This window comes from Engystomops pustulosus, chromosome 3 (assembly GCF_040894005.1).
Source record: "Engystomops pustulosus chromosome 3, aEngPut4.maternal, whole genome shotgun sequence".
Taxonomy (NCBI): Eukaryota; Metazoa; Chordata; class Amphibia; order Anura; family Leptodactylidae; genus Engystomops; species Engystomops pustulosus.
This window is the reverse complement of record NC_092413.1, coordinates 196,045,436-196,059,501: the sequence shown is the minus strand read 5'-3', so window position 1 is coordinate 196,059,501 and position 14,066 is coordinate 196,045,436. Positions and strand designations below refer to the sequence as shown.

Sequence of the window (14,066 nt, the reverse complement as noted above, 5' to 3'; positions counted from 1 at the left end):
AATGGATGAAGTTTCTGACCAACCTGATCTGTTGATTATTACCATTAAGTGATAAGGGCACAAGAAAAATACCCTGCTACATTACCTTTTGCGTGCTCTATTTGGCTTTCAACATGCTACATGGTCCCGATGTTAGCCATCTTTGAAACGGTGGACTACGTGAAGTTTGCCTTACTATCGTGCAGCGGGTGACACATTCAGGAAGACCGCATCTCTGTCTTCATGAATATGGCAGACGCTGCACATTCCCAAAGTGCAGGAACTGTGTGCACCAGATTTTTTCTGGTGCACTCCGTTCAAGGAACATGCGCTACGTTTATGCCGGACTTGCTGACATAAATGGTACAACATGACAAGTTTAGCTAAGGAAGAATAACACCTTAATGATATGACAGTGTCTCTTTGCTGAGATCCCACTAAAATTATAAATTCAAAGGAGTGGGAATTGGAACTATGGGGCATGTGATCCAGAAATTTAACAAAGCACTTGTTAAAGAAAAAGTCATTCCAGTGCCTGAAGACTAGAAGTACCTGTGATAATGTGGTTCTGAAAAGGATAAAACTGACTTACAAGTCCTCCATCGACACCTAACATGGAGGAGGAGAGTGGACATTGCCATATCAAGGCAGTACTACTGTCAGAGGGGTACAGATGGTATCATCATCAGGGACCTTTCATAGTGATGAAAATATAATTGAACATTTACCACCACCTGCCATTTAAAAACTTTACGGCAGGGACCATTACTCTCTGGGGCGAAGGTGAAGCTGCTCCGAAAAAGAAAAAGACTTATGGTCCCCTTTGGTTCTCGGGCCTAGTTGCCACTTTACCCTCTTCACCCTACTACATATGTTACAAATTGCCTACTGTATGTATGACTATAGTATGGCCTCTGTCACTTTGTTTCCCCGGCACTTCCTTACACCCGACCCAGAATTACCTGATATTTGTCCCATGAAAGAAAACCTTCACTTCTGTAATACTGATCCCTAGGGACTCCTGTCACACCAGGTTTCAATCTACACGAGGCTTCATTCAAGACATCCTTTTCCTAAGTAATACAGATTACCATGAGGTGCAAAAAGTCAGGGGCATTGCTTAGCCGAAGTGACAGCCCGAGCTCTGCCTCCTAATTGATAGGCTCTATGCATCCTACAGTCTGCTCAAATGAAACCTAATCACCTGAATAAATTAGAGTAAAAACTAATCAGAAATCAATATCACAAACATTATATGTCACACACCAGACCCTGTATCTACATAATCCCATCCTCAGAGCATTTTTTTTTTCATACGTTTTTTACTCATGAAAATAAATTGACATTGATAAAAACATTATATTGCAGTTTTTTGAGGTCCTAAAAACTAGAGATATTCAAGATAACATTGTTCAAAGTGAATGTATTTTTGGCAACAAAAATTGCAAATTATGATTTCTAATGTACATCCAAATAAAATAAGATTGAGGGGCATATTAACTAAAAACAGTGCATGAATTGCGGCGCCCGTTCTTCATGAATCTGATGCCCCCTGCACTGCTCCGACAGAGTGCAACAACATTTGTTTGGTGCACCTTTAACATGGGGTGTATAACACAATTCTTTCGGACTTTGCAAATGTGGCGCTCGTTCCAACTGAGCACCGGAATGCCAACTTCACGTGAAGAATATTGCAGCCGTGACACAAAAGGTCGCGTGCGACACATATGTTGCGCAGACATTTCTTAAATACCTGTGCAAGCAGTTTGCATATGAAAGAACATGTAAAGTCTGACAGAAAAATGGTGCCCGGTGCTTAGTAAATGTGCCCGAGTGTCTGCTTTTTACTTGTTGTGAGCTCAAATAAAAGCCTAGACAATAGTTTGTAAGCTTATATTTTACAAAAATAGCAATTTAAAACTATTCTACAAAATATTAGGGGTTCCATCCCACTTCTCATGGATACCTTAAGGAAAGAGGTGGCAACACTTTAGTGGCTTGGTTTTTATGGGATGTCCTGTTGAAGTAATGGGAGCCATTCACATTCTACCACCTCTCCACTGCTGGCAACCAAGAGACAGAGTTCATTTATTATGGCCTTTCAAACGAAAAACTGGCAATGTTTTTTTTTCCTTTTTTTTTCCCTTTTGCTCCTTAATTTATGAAGTGTCAGCGCCACAATATTCTGTTTTTGGGCACAAAATTTTGGTGCTGCTTGTGAATCCTTCTTGTGAATCCTGCTTGTGTTTTCTGGCGTTTTTATTTTCCGACTTGTTCTTTGCCGCAATTTGTGGCAAAATAAAAGAGCAGCTAAAAGAAATTCTAAGGAGTTCAATACCTTTTATTCCCTTGTGCCACAAACCTACAACCCACTGAAAAATATAGCACAAGCGCCAGCCACCCTGCACCCAAATTAATAAATGCCCCTCAGAGTTTAGGGAACCCAGTTCTTAAGAAGGTAGGACCATCATCTATTATGCCATCAAAAAGTCCAAGATGGGAATATCCATAGACTGTGCAGAAGTTTTGCTTTCTAAGAAGTTTTTTTCTTAGAAAAATTTTTTCTTAAGAAAATTTAGCTTCATAAGAAATTTCTAAGAAATTAGCTTTCTAAGAAAAAAAATTGAAAGCTATTCTATGTGCTATGTATATGCAAACAATAGAATAGAAAATGAGTGATTAGTACATCCAGTCTTCACCATAATCTCGAGATTGGAAAAATTATAAATGGCAGTGTAAAAAAAAACAGACAAAAGTAACATTGATAAACATCTTCAAAGGCCTAATAAAATAAAAGTGCTTTATTGGTGTGATGCATTCAAGCTTACGATTTTAGTATAAAACCTCAGCTTATCTAAAGCAGATCAGAATGTAGGATATATAGAATATGGCTAAAATGCAACGGATCCATCTCTACATTTATAGCTGCTGTCAACCAAAACTACTTAAGGCCCGTGAACTATCCTGACATGTTTGTATAAGTAAAATATCATATTTTCAAAAAAAAAAAATTACATTTTGGAGCACATTTTCTTATAATGTTGTGTTGTGCCATCTCTCTTTGTTATTTCTACTAGACTCTGTAAGTGGTTACACCCAGTTGTCAATGTATTCATAAATTTTTAGCAGAAATAATAGAGGAATGTCAGAATAAAGATTTCTAAGAAACTATTCCCCCAGAATCAGGGGTGTAACGTGAGGCGGTGCACAGGGTGCGGTCGCAACTGGGCCCAAGAGGCTTTGGGGGCCCATAAAGTCTCACTTTCCCATATGAAAAGGCTAGCACTATAAAACATACATTATAGTCGGGGGCCTGGCACAGACTTTGCACTGGGGCCCATCAGCTTTAAGTGACGCCACTGCCCAGAATTATTTCAGGTTTTTAAAAAAAAGATGAAAGGGGAGATTCCCTTTTAACTTTCCCAGTAACTTTACAATTCAACTGTCAAAATTCAAGGCAGAGGAACAACAATTTTACAAAAACCCAGGGTAAAAATAAATTATCTTCTCCTTCCTCCGATGATCCAGCCCTAAGACTAAGATGGACCGCCCAGTCTTCATTTACAAATAGCGATCATGTGACTATTCCAACCAATCTGTTACTGTCGTGGTCATTGTATATCGTTGTGCAACACAGATCGCAGTAATACATACACTACTAGCTGTATAGCTAATATATTGATTTTCCGTCATGGTTAATTGAAGTGATGGTCAACCAAGAAGCAATTTTCAATAGTATCAAGTCTACAAGGAGTTATTGACTTTCTGAAGAACAGTAGTGTAAAACCGGTTGTGATGAGCACATATTACATTCACCTCAGTCTTTTTATATTTTCTACACTTGTGCCGCTATTGCCGTGTTACATTGTTTTTCCAGTCAAGCAGGTTACTGTAGATATTGATTTTTTTTTTCCTTTCTTGAGAAATTCTTGTAAACAACATTATCAATCGACTCCAAACTGGACACGGAAGACTGCCTGTGATCTAGTCTCATTACTTTCCAACATAGCTCCCAATGTGTTCTATCTGAAACAGACCCAATGCATTGTCAGTGTAAATAAAGCTTCGAAAGTTACTGCGTTGTGCAAAAATAGTTGGTATGTGTTTTTAAAAAATTGTATTTTTATTGTTTTGAATATCTAGGGCAAACAACAGAAAAAGTATGGGCAAAAAAATTGTGTGAATAGCTCAATATTTTCTAAATTCCGAGGCTACACTATGTGGTAGAAAATATTTTCCACGTCCAATCCACCATTATCATTATGCAAATATTATTAGAAATGCTTGCCATTCTGGCATGGCGGAGCTGGGCATGTGAGTGGTCGCACGCATACTAATTTCCGATTTGCAGCCTAATTTTCGTCAGAGAAGTGAAGCCAGGGCACTCGGAACAGGCACTTGCCACAGCTAACCCAGCCGCGATGGTCACTAAGGCAGATAAGGCGAAGAATAAAGCTGGAAGTAAAGTGGAGATGGGCGTGCAGTGCACTGCAATGGCTCCCACCACGATAAAAATCTATGCGCAGTGCCCTTGAAAGTACTGGATGTAGCAGCTTGGCTCAAGCAATATACCCTTACACCCAACTCTGCTGCTGGTTGACGGGAGAATCGTGGCCTACAGGAGGGGGACGAAGAAGCCCATAAGGGGAAGATGGCGCTGGCTCCAGTGAAGGAGGAAGGACCCCTGAGAAAGCATGTGGTGAGACTGCAGCAGACAGAGAGTGAGGCTGAAGAAGAGGAACCCACCCTTTCTGATGTCTTTAACCCCTTAACCACCTGCCCTTTTTTGTTTTTTCATTTCCATTTTTCACTCCCCACTTTCAAAAATCTATAACTTTTTTATTTTTACACAGAAAAAGCTCTTTGATGGCTTGTTTTCTACGTAACAAATTGCACTTCATAATACATTGAATTTTCCATGCCATATACTGGGAAGAAGGAAAAAAATTCCAAATGCAGTGCAAATGGTAAAAAAAATGCATTTGCCCCATTTTCTTGTGGGCTTGGATTTTACGGCTTTTACTGTGTGCGACAAATGACAGGTCTACTTTATTCTTTGGGTTGGTACGATTACAGGGATACCAAATTTCTATAGGTTTTATAACGTTTTCATACAATTACAAAAATTAAAACCTTCTGTAATTTTTTTTTAATTTTGCTATCTTCTGGTGCTAATAACTTTTTCATACTTCAGTGTACGGATCTGTGGGTGGTGTAAATTTTTGCAACTTTTGATGATATTTTCAATGCAATCATTTTTAGAACTGTACGACCTCTTGATCACTTTTTACAGAATTTTTTTTATTTTTCAAAATGGCAAAAAAGTGCCATTTTCGACTATTTTCCATTACGGGCTTAAACGCATTATGCAGCAAAGACTTACTGGCTATCGAGAGGGCTCAGCCTGTGAGCCCTCCCCATGTACCCACACCCGACACGTGCCGTACGATAACTGTGCCCGTCGGTAAGGGATTGAAGAAGTCATGCTGTGTAATGGATCCCTAACTATACTGAATGATCACATAGGGTATGTGAAATCTGTTTCATCAGACATGATGTTTCATCAGACATGATCTGAAGAAGGTGCCAGAGTGGGTGTCTCCAGCGGAGGAAAGAGTGGGCGCAGTAGGACACCTGATACACCCGATCAGTAGAGAATTCAAAAAGATGTCTGGCTAAGTGGCCACCTTAAAGGCAAAAACAGATGATCTTGTTAAACCAACTATGTTGTAATAATGTATGGATTGTTGGTGGGAGGTAATGATCCAGGTGATTTCTTTGAAGCATGGCTACTGGAAACATTCCGTAAAGAAGCCCTTACGCCTCTATTTGCAGTGGAGCATGCCCACAGGGTGCCTAACCACCCTTTGCCGCTAGGGAACCCTCCAAGACCTGTCCTATTAAAGCTCCTCCACTTCGAGGATAGGGATCATATCCTGTGGCTGGCGAGAGATAAGCCTCAATTGCGCATCAGAGGGGGCAAAGTGGCACTCATTCCAGGTTACCCTGGTAAAGTGCAGTGAAAGCGAGCTCAGCATCAGAATGTGAAACAGAGATTCTGGGACTTCAAGTAGTAGCTATGGATACCCTTAACTTCTTTGAATTGGCGGTGGATGCTACATCATGGCTGGACATTCAAGAGAGAGAGCTGTGGGGTAAACAAGCCCCATCACCATGATGGCATAGAGAACTCACCTTACTGGGACTGCCATGATCCACAGAAGTTGACAGATAAGACCTCTGTTTTATACCCCATGGGTTTGCATTGAGTTGGGTAGAAAGGAGAGGGAAGCATTCTGGGTGGGATCCCACCTGATCTATGGCTTAGTACAAGGGATAGTCTTATTGCAACGACTAGGACAGATGATTTTTCTGTTTCTGTTATTAGTTGGGAATTCCATGCAGATATCTCCATCTCTTGTCATTATGGAGGGATCACTTAACGTTTACTCTTTAAATGTGCGGGGTCTGGGGCAAGCGAATATGAGTTACTCAGTTATAAAATCACTGAAAAATATTCCTAACTCTATTATCTGGGCTTTCTTATCACCCATAATTTACTACTAGTTCTAGAGGGGCGAGTGTTCTTTTCCATAAAAATGTGCCATTTCAGTGCTCTAGATCCTTAATAGATTCTGATGGTCGATTTGTCTGCTTGGCTGGTTCAATCTACCAGACTGCTATTTGTATAGCAGCTATCTATGTCCCACCTCCATAAAATGCAGTGGTTGTTAAAGGGGTGCTGTTCTATTGAGTGAACCAAATGTATCAATACTTATGTTTACAATTGCTGGCTACAGGCTCACTTAGATAAGTTGGAGGTCAGTGGGTGCTCCCCCACCCTAAACCCCTATTTGGAGAAACCCAAAGCTCCTGGAATTCTTTAGACTGGAAGGCTTCAGCCCCTGGAAGACTGCAGGTGTGCGATTTGTCCATCAATTCCACTTAAATGATTTTCAGAAACAGTTCCAGTTGCTGCATAGCCAATTCTATAGATTTTTGCAATTACGCCATTCGTGGACTACTCAGTTAGCCATGACAACACTTCTCACTGGCACTGCCCATGTGTTCACCATAACAGCTGAAAGGGGAAAAACCGAAGGTCTGATCTCATTGCTGCATAGACATTTACTATTTAAAAATATTTCCCGTCCAATCTTAAACAGAAGTGGGAGGCGGATATAGGGCCCACCTCTTAATGTAGCAAAAGCTTAGTTAGGTTAACACTTTTTCTAAATAAAATTGGATCATTTCAGTGCAAAACTTTCTTAAGCCAACTTTTTTTAAACATAGGGGCACATCAAAGTATCAAAGTTTTGGCTTACCTTTTTCTTAAATTTTTGAGACTTTTCATGGTGCATGTGCTTTTTTTGAGTCTCCTTTCAAAGTTCGCCTTTGTCTAGTTTTCTGCAGTGTTTCCTGAGTTATCACCTGAATCCAGATGTGAAAGTTGCGACTTTTTAAAAAAAATTTGGTGCAAATCTGCGGTTGCCCCTGACTAGGCATAAAAATCTGCTTGGAACTGATTGGGACTTTTGGGGAGTATTTGCGACTTTTGTTTTAAAAAGTCTCAAAATCACTAAAGAATCATGTATTAATAAGTGAAACCGCTAGGATACATCCGCCAAGCAGAAAAGCAAATAAAAGTCCCAAAAAACACAGACAGGCAAAGCCAGTCGTATGATACATGTGCCCCTTAGTCTTCTATACCATATCTTACACATCTCAGTAATAACCTACTGATGACACATCCATCACTGTGGTCACACCAGCCAAACACCTCCACATTCATATCAATCATAGTGCTGTGTCTCTATTCCATACTTTCTGCTGTAGGTCATGAAGCCATGCACAACTCAGTAAGAATACTGATTTCTCAATATGACCCCCTCCGCTCTGACCACCTCATTGTATATCTAGGATCCCAGTACAGGCAGTCCCCGGGTTACGTACAAGATAGGGTCTGTAGGTTTGTTCTTAAGTTGAATTTGTATGTAAGTCGGAATTGTATATTTTATAATTGTAGCTCCAGACAATTTTTTTTTTTTTGCCCAAGTGACAATTGGAGTTAAAAAATTTTTTATGTAATTGGACCAAGGATTATCAATAAAGCTTCATTACAGACACCTTACAGCTCATCATTGCAGTCTGGGACTATAGTAAAGCCTCCAGAGAGCTTCACCAGAGGTCGCAGTGGGCAGAGGGGTCCGTCTGTAACTATGAGTCGTCTGTAAGTCGGGTGTCCTTAAGTAGGGGACCGCCTGTACCATCACCTGATTGGGAAAGTTTATTCAAATGTCTATACATTATCACCCCCAACTATGACCACCAAATAGCACAAGCCACATTTAGCAGAATCATTTCTTAAACTTCTGGGCCAATTCTGGAACTTCTGGCTTCTAAAATCAAGCACTGTTACAAAGTATGCATGTCCAATCCATCCCTTGCTGTTTACATTGCCTGGAGAGTGCAAAGGGAAGCCAACACAGCATTCAGGTACATAACCAATTATCACATTTGACTTTTCTTAAAGGATTTGTCCAGAATCTTTAAGAAATGAATATATGGCAGGAGGGGGCTATAATACAATAAACACCTCATACTCACTTCCTTCCACGCACCCATTTTCCTGTGATTGTTCCCATCCCAACTACTGCTGTCCTCCTACTACTACATTAGTTTCTGTGTGTAGAAGGTGGGCAGCAGTGGCCGGGACAGGAGCGCCAGACTACCCGTTTAAATCAAATAGAATACAAGCCATTGGCCCCTCAAATTCATTTATACTATTGTTGCAGTTTTTCTTTGGAAGGAGTAAAATCAAAATTTCTTTCAATTTTACTTAAATAGTAGGAGAGTCTCCAAGACTAAAGTCTTGGTAAAAATCAGTAACGCTTCAGTTTGCAAACAAGTTCTTTAAGGGCGTTTCATTTTTTTTTCTTGCAAAAAATTAAAAAAAAAAAAAAAAGGAACAGTATTTGGGAGTAAATTTCCCACTCCAAAGGGCATTCCTGGTTCCTACAGCAAAGGTCCTTTCCCAACTCCTAATCCCAATAGTTATCAATGATAAAATCATGTAGTGATGTCGAGGTTGATCCCTGGTATCAAACATGACTGCAGTGAATGTGACATCATCACTGATGACCCATTGTTAGTGGAAGCAGCGGGAAATAGAGGATCACCACTGGAGACAGGAGCATTCTCCAGAGTGGTTTCTATAGCATTCCCCAAAAATCCCGCCCCTACAGAAGGCAGAAAACACCTTAAAATACCCAAATACCTCTTTAAGGCTAAAAGTTCCACTTGTAATAGACTAATAAATAAAACCATTTCCATTTATAATAAAATAAAAGCAAAACATAATCCATAATATATAAAACAAAGACATTTCCACATCCGAATTCTTAAATGTATTCATAATTGAACAGGTATAACCGGCATAATTACATTTCACAATCCGCACAATTCTTATCATTATTTGATTCTCAGGTCGACTTGTGAGAGAAAACGAAATGTAATTTGATATAAAGTTTCTGCCGAATGTGAAAGTGCGGCTGATCAAGGAATTTAAGAAGATGGAAGTGCAGCTATGATGTATTTCGCAGAAGAAAAAAAAATCAACTACTAACAGCTTTAAATTTCCTAAGGGAGCTATTTGTCAACTGGGGGGAGAAAATGAAGTTGGTGAGCCTTTCTGAAATCTAGACAGATAGCTATAAAGTATACTGCAGGAGGATTACCAACCAGCACCATTCCTTCTGATCACTTACAGCATTAGAAATAATCTGTGGGTTTACTAGATCAAAGGCCGGGTGCAAAATAAATAAGTTCACTGATTGAAGACATCAGCACATTCTGAAATTGTCTCATTGAAAAACAGGCTGCAGAAGTTGCCGAGATGGGATCCGACTTCAAAAGTGCATTGTTTTATTCATGCCCTCCCTGGAAGAGAAACTTCAGCAAGGATCAATTGTTTCATTCAAGTTTATTTCAAAACCCGTCGTTATCTTAAAGGTATAGCAGGTCCGGTGAAAAGCGGTGCAAATGTGACTCATCATATTAGATCCAGAACACTTGGGATGGGTCTACTACAAAGAATTTCACAGAGGATCCTAAATTTTATTGAACTTTTTAAATATTTTAGGAAAAATATTCAGGTTGATGACATAAGTAACTCATTGGGGCACATTTACTTACCCGTCCCGTTGACTCCGCCGATCCAGAATGTCCGACGAGGATTCTGAGCTGCTGTGATTCACTAAGATTGTGGGGCAGATGTACTTAACCGGTCCATTCGCGATCCAGCGGCGCGTTCTCTGCGGTGGATTCGGGTCTTCCGGCAATTCACTAAAGCAGTTCCTCCGACGTCCACCAGGTGTCGCTGCTGCGCTGAAGTCCGCCGAGGCCCGTTGTAGTGCACGATCCTATACTTGGTGAAGGTAAGCGCATGTCCCGCGACACTTTTTTTTTTTAAATGCCGCAGTTTTTCCGAATCCGTCGGGTTTTCGTTCAGCCACGCCCCCCGATTTCCGTCGCGTGCATGCCTGTGCCGATGCGCCACAATCCGATCGCGTGCGCCAAAAACGCAAAACGGAAAAAGTGGGAAACCCGACAAAAATGTGTCCGTTGGACCATTAGTAAATGTGCCCCATTGTCATCTCCACAGATTTATGTTCTAGTGTAGCCCTTCTTCTTCCTCCTGACCATTACATCACATTACATAGTGTGCACTCATGGTATCAATGACAGGATAACACATGGTCCTTTAGACGTTTCCTTTCTGACTACATCTGGTCATATCGAGGAAATCTACCACTGAGTATAACCAAAAGAAAACTTAACATACTTAGCTAATGTTCTCTTTATCTTGATCCCAGTGGTGGTCTTCTCTAATCCAAAAAAAGTAAAAAGACAGCAACCAATGTATTTACCAAAAGCTGTTTGTTTGATGCACGCAGCCCAGGGTCCTAGTGTGCAGGATCCATAGTCCAAGACAAAAAAAGAGAGAAGGCCACAGCATCCAATATGATGAAAAAAGGTTAAACCTTTATTCACACAGGCATAGAAAAACTGCAATGTTTCAATTCACCATGAAAATTTGTCAAGCATGCTGACTGCTCAAAGGTGGCTAGCAGTCCGAATACAATAAAAGGTGTGTGGCCCCTTTAATTGGAGGTTGCTCTACCCTCTCTCATCTTCATTCATAAGAGGGATGTGCTGGGGGCGTGGCTAGTAATGTGGGCAGTACAAGAGGTGAGCACATGCTTAAATGCTATGAACAACAGAGACTCACCCTCTTTTTCATCTGTTTTCCCTCCCTCGCTTTTTATATCTTTTTCACAGTGGGTGATTTTTGCAGGGGTAACACTGCCCTACATGCCCGTACATATGGCAGGCATACAGGGTGTTATCGGGTGTTATATAAAGTGGAATGGTTAAAAGTGTGTATACATTCAAATAAAGAAATGGTTAAATTATTAATGGTTTCAATAAAGCTGTGGCCGACCCCGAGTCAACCCACAATTGACAATGGTTAAGCAATGGTTTTCTGTGTGATTATTTATATTTGGAGTATTCAATATTAAACGCAGTCTTTATAATAGTTTAGGTGGATGGAAAAAAAAGGGGAGGAGATATTAGCTAGGCGCCTAAAGGAGTATGACCATATACCTAAAAAGTCTTAGACAAGGCGACAGCCGCTTCACGCTGTTAGGTGCCTTCTCTAGCCTAGAGAAACGGACAGCTCTGGCGTGAGACGGCTGTCGTCTTATCTAACCCCCTGCTCCTATCTCTACCCCGATTTGGCTACCATGTCTGACCTATTTTACCCTGTGATGAAATAAAGAAGATATTTTTATCGGTGAGTGCCGCAATCTTTCTTTACTCTTTGCATGTTCACGGTACCTTTCTCTATGAACGCTGAGCACCACCTGAATGTTCTCATACATAATTTTTGTGCCATCGCTGACTACATATCTACTGCATACAAGGAGACTAGATAGTGCCCCTTTCTTATGTTTAACTTAAAATATGTATATAATTTTCTATAAAATTAGAGATGACTTAGAAGCTTATAAAGTGCCCCGCACATGTCATCTCCCAGTTCTATATAAGAAGGCTCAGGCTCTCCCATCACATCAGACTCCACATTCCTCATCGCAACATAGATTTCATGCTCAAATGGATTCATAAAAGACAGTCCAATGAGATCAAACCTCAACCAGAGCACGTACAGTCAGATTTATGGCCCTAAAAGGGATCAGTGAATCATGTAAGACTTAAGATTAGAAGCGGTGGCTGTAAAGCGGATTTGTTAGTGAATGCTCCAGGTTACTAAAGACGGGTGAAAATCAACTACAACTGAGTTTTATTAAAGTTATGAATTACTTTGCAAAAATTAATAAAAGTCTATCTATCTCATATCAATCTCTCTAACTCATAATTTTCTGTCTGTCTGTCTGTCTCTATCTCATATCTATGTATCTATCTCAATATCTATCCTGTGTGCCCACACGTGCCTGCCGGGCTATGGTACCGCGGGCACATGTTCTTGTTCATGCGAAATAGTAAAATAGTAAAGAGCGGGCAGCAATCCAGGATTCAAAAATCAGAAAGAGGTGATCTTTATTGAACAAGTGGAGACGTTTCAGTCTTAAACACCTTCATCAAGCAATTCACAAGTGACCCCCATTGGGTATATATAGGAAATATGGCAGATGGCTAATATATACATAGAGGTGTGTCTTAAAGTGCAATATTTATAAAAAGCTCATATCTATGTGCATATGTAAAATTCATATTCATCAAAGTGCATCATATATGCAGGTCATATATATATATATATATATATATATATATATATATATATATATATATATATCCATATTATATCAAGTTAACTACTAATAACCTGATAGTAAAATACACAGTGTCATAATGTAGTGTGTGATATACAAATACAAGTCCAAAAAAGGGGTTAAAATTACCCATTATCCTTTGGACTAGTCTCCCCTATGGTAGAAACCTATCTATCTCCTTTCTCTTTTTGCATTATGTATCTATATCATATCCATTTCCTATGTAATGTTATTTCTAACATATGTGGACATTTTGATATTTAACCGTCATTACAATAAGCACTTACTTCCTCCCGTAGGCGCTGTGACATGTTATCCAAGCTAAATTCAGTTTGGAATAAGATGATGTATGGTAGGGGTCACGCCGGTGACCTCTGTCGGATCACATGTGATGACATCATACAGTAGTTGCTTTGATCTGCATGAGATGGCTTTGTAGTTATATTGCCCCATATATTATATGACATCACATTTGTCAGTTTGTGTCCAATGACCGCAATGAAGAGGAATGTTCCCTGCAAACTATAGAAAACTTAAAGAGTCAATTTATGCAACGTAATTATGGTCAGGAAAAAATGTAAAATATTTTGTAATTATCTTTGTGATTATCTGTATTCCTTCAATCACTAGAGATATAGGGGCTTATTTACTAAATTTCGGGATGTGCGCCGCTGGGACAGGTATTTAGAAGGGGATTGTGTCGCACACGATCGGATTTTGGCACAATCACGCCGACTTTCATGCAACAGAAATCAGGGGGCAGGCCGTGGGATGATCAGATGGATTCAGACTGACCGCACGATTTAAAAATGTGTCACAAAATCAAGCACTTACATGCACCAGGAAGAAGAAGGTGAACTCCGGTGGACCTGAGCGAGGAACTGACACATGCAGAATATCGGGCGCACGATCTTTGTGAATCGCGTACAGTGCATTATCGTTGGACAACACACAGTGGGGATCGCGATAGGACTGGGTAAGTAAATGTGCTCCATAGTTAGGTATTGGGTCGTATATGTCAAAAATATTCATTTTACATGATTGTACTACAAAAGGGCATAGTCAGATACTTACCACACCGGTCAGTCCATGAGGAATCTCTTCTGTAGGCGCACAGTAGAGGAGGAGTGGGTGAGCGTATTGTACTGCTCCGCACCGCTCTGTTCGCCCAATGCCGGCCTACAGGGGACGTATGTTGAACACAGTCCAACATACAGACCCCCAGTCAGTGCA

The 14,066-nt window shown here is 40.3% G+C and overlaps 1 protein-coding gene and 1 long non-coding RNA gene across 2 annotated transcripts in view; one reads left to right on the top strand and one right to left on the bottom strand.

The window, feature by feature from the left end:
* Window positions 1–14,047, bottom strand: part of LOC140120688 (uncharacterized) — a 64,850-nt gene extending 50,803 nt beyond the window's left edge. The window contains exons 1-2 of the long non-coding RNA XR_011853945.1: window positions 13,908–14,047; window positions 13,121–13,355 (exon numbers count right to left, since the gene is read on the bottom strand). This is a non-coding gene — a long non-coding RNA (uncharacterized lncRNA). The remainder of the gene's footprint in view (window positions 1–13,120; window positions 13,356–13,907) is intronic.
* Window positions 1–14,066, top strand: part of LOC140122542 (ribonuclease H1-like) — a 294,177-nt gene that overhangs the window by 153,958 nt on the left and 126,153 nt on the right. The gene's annotated exons all lie outside the window — the stretch shown is intronic.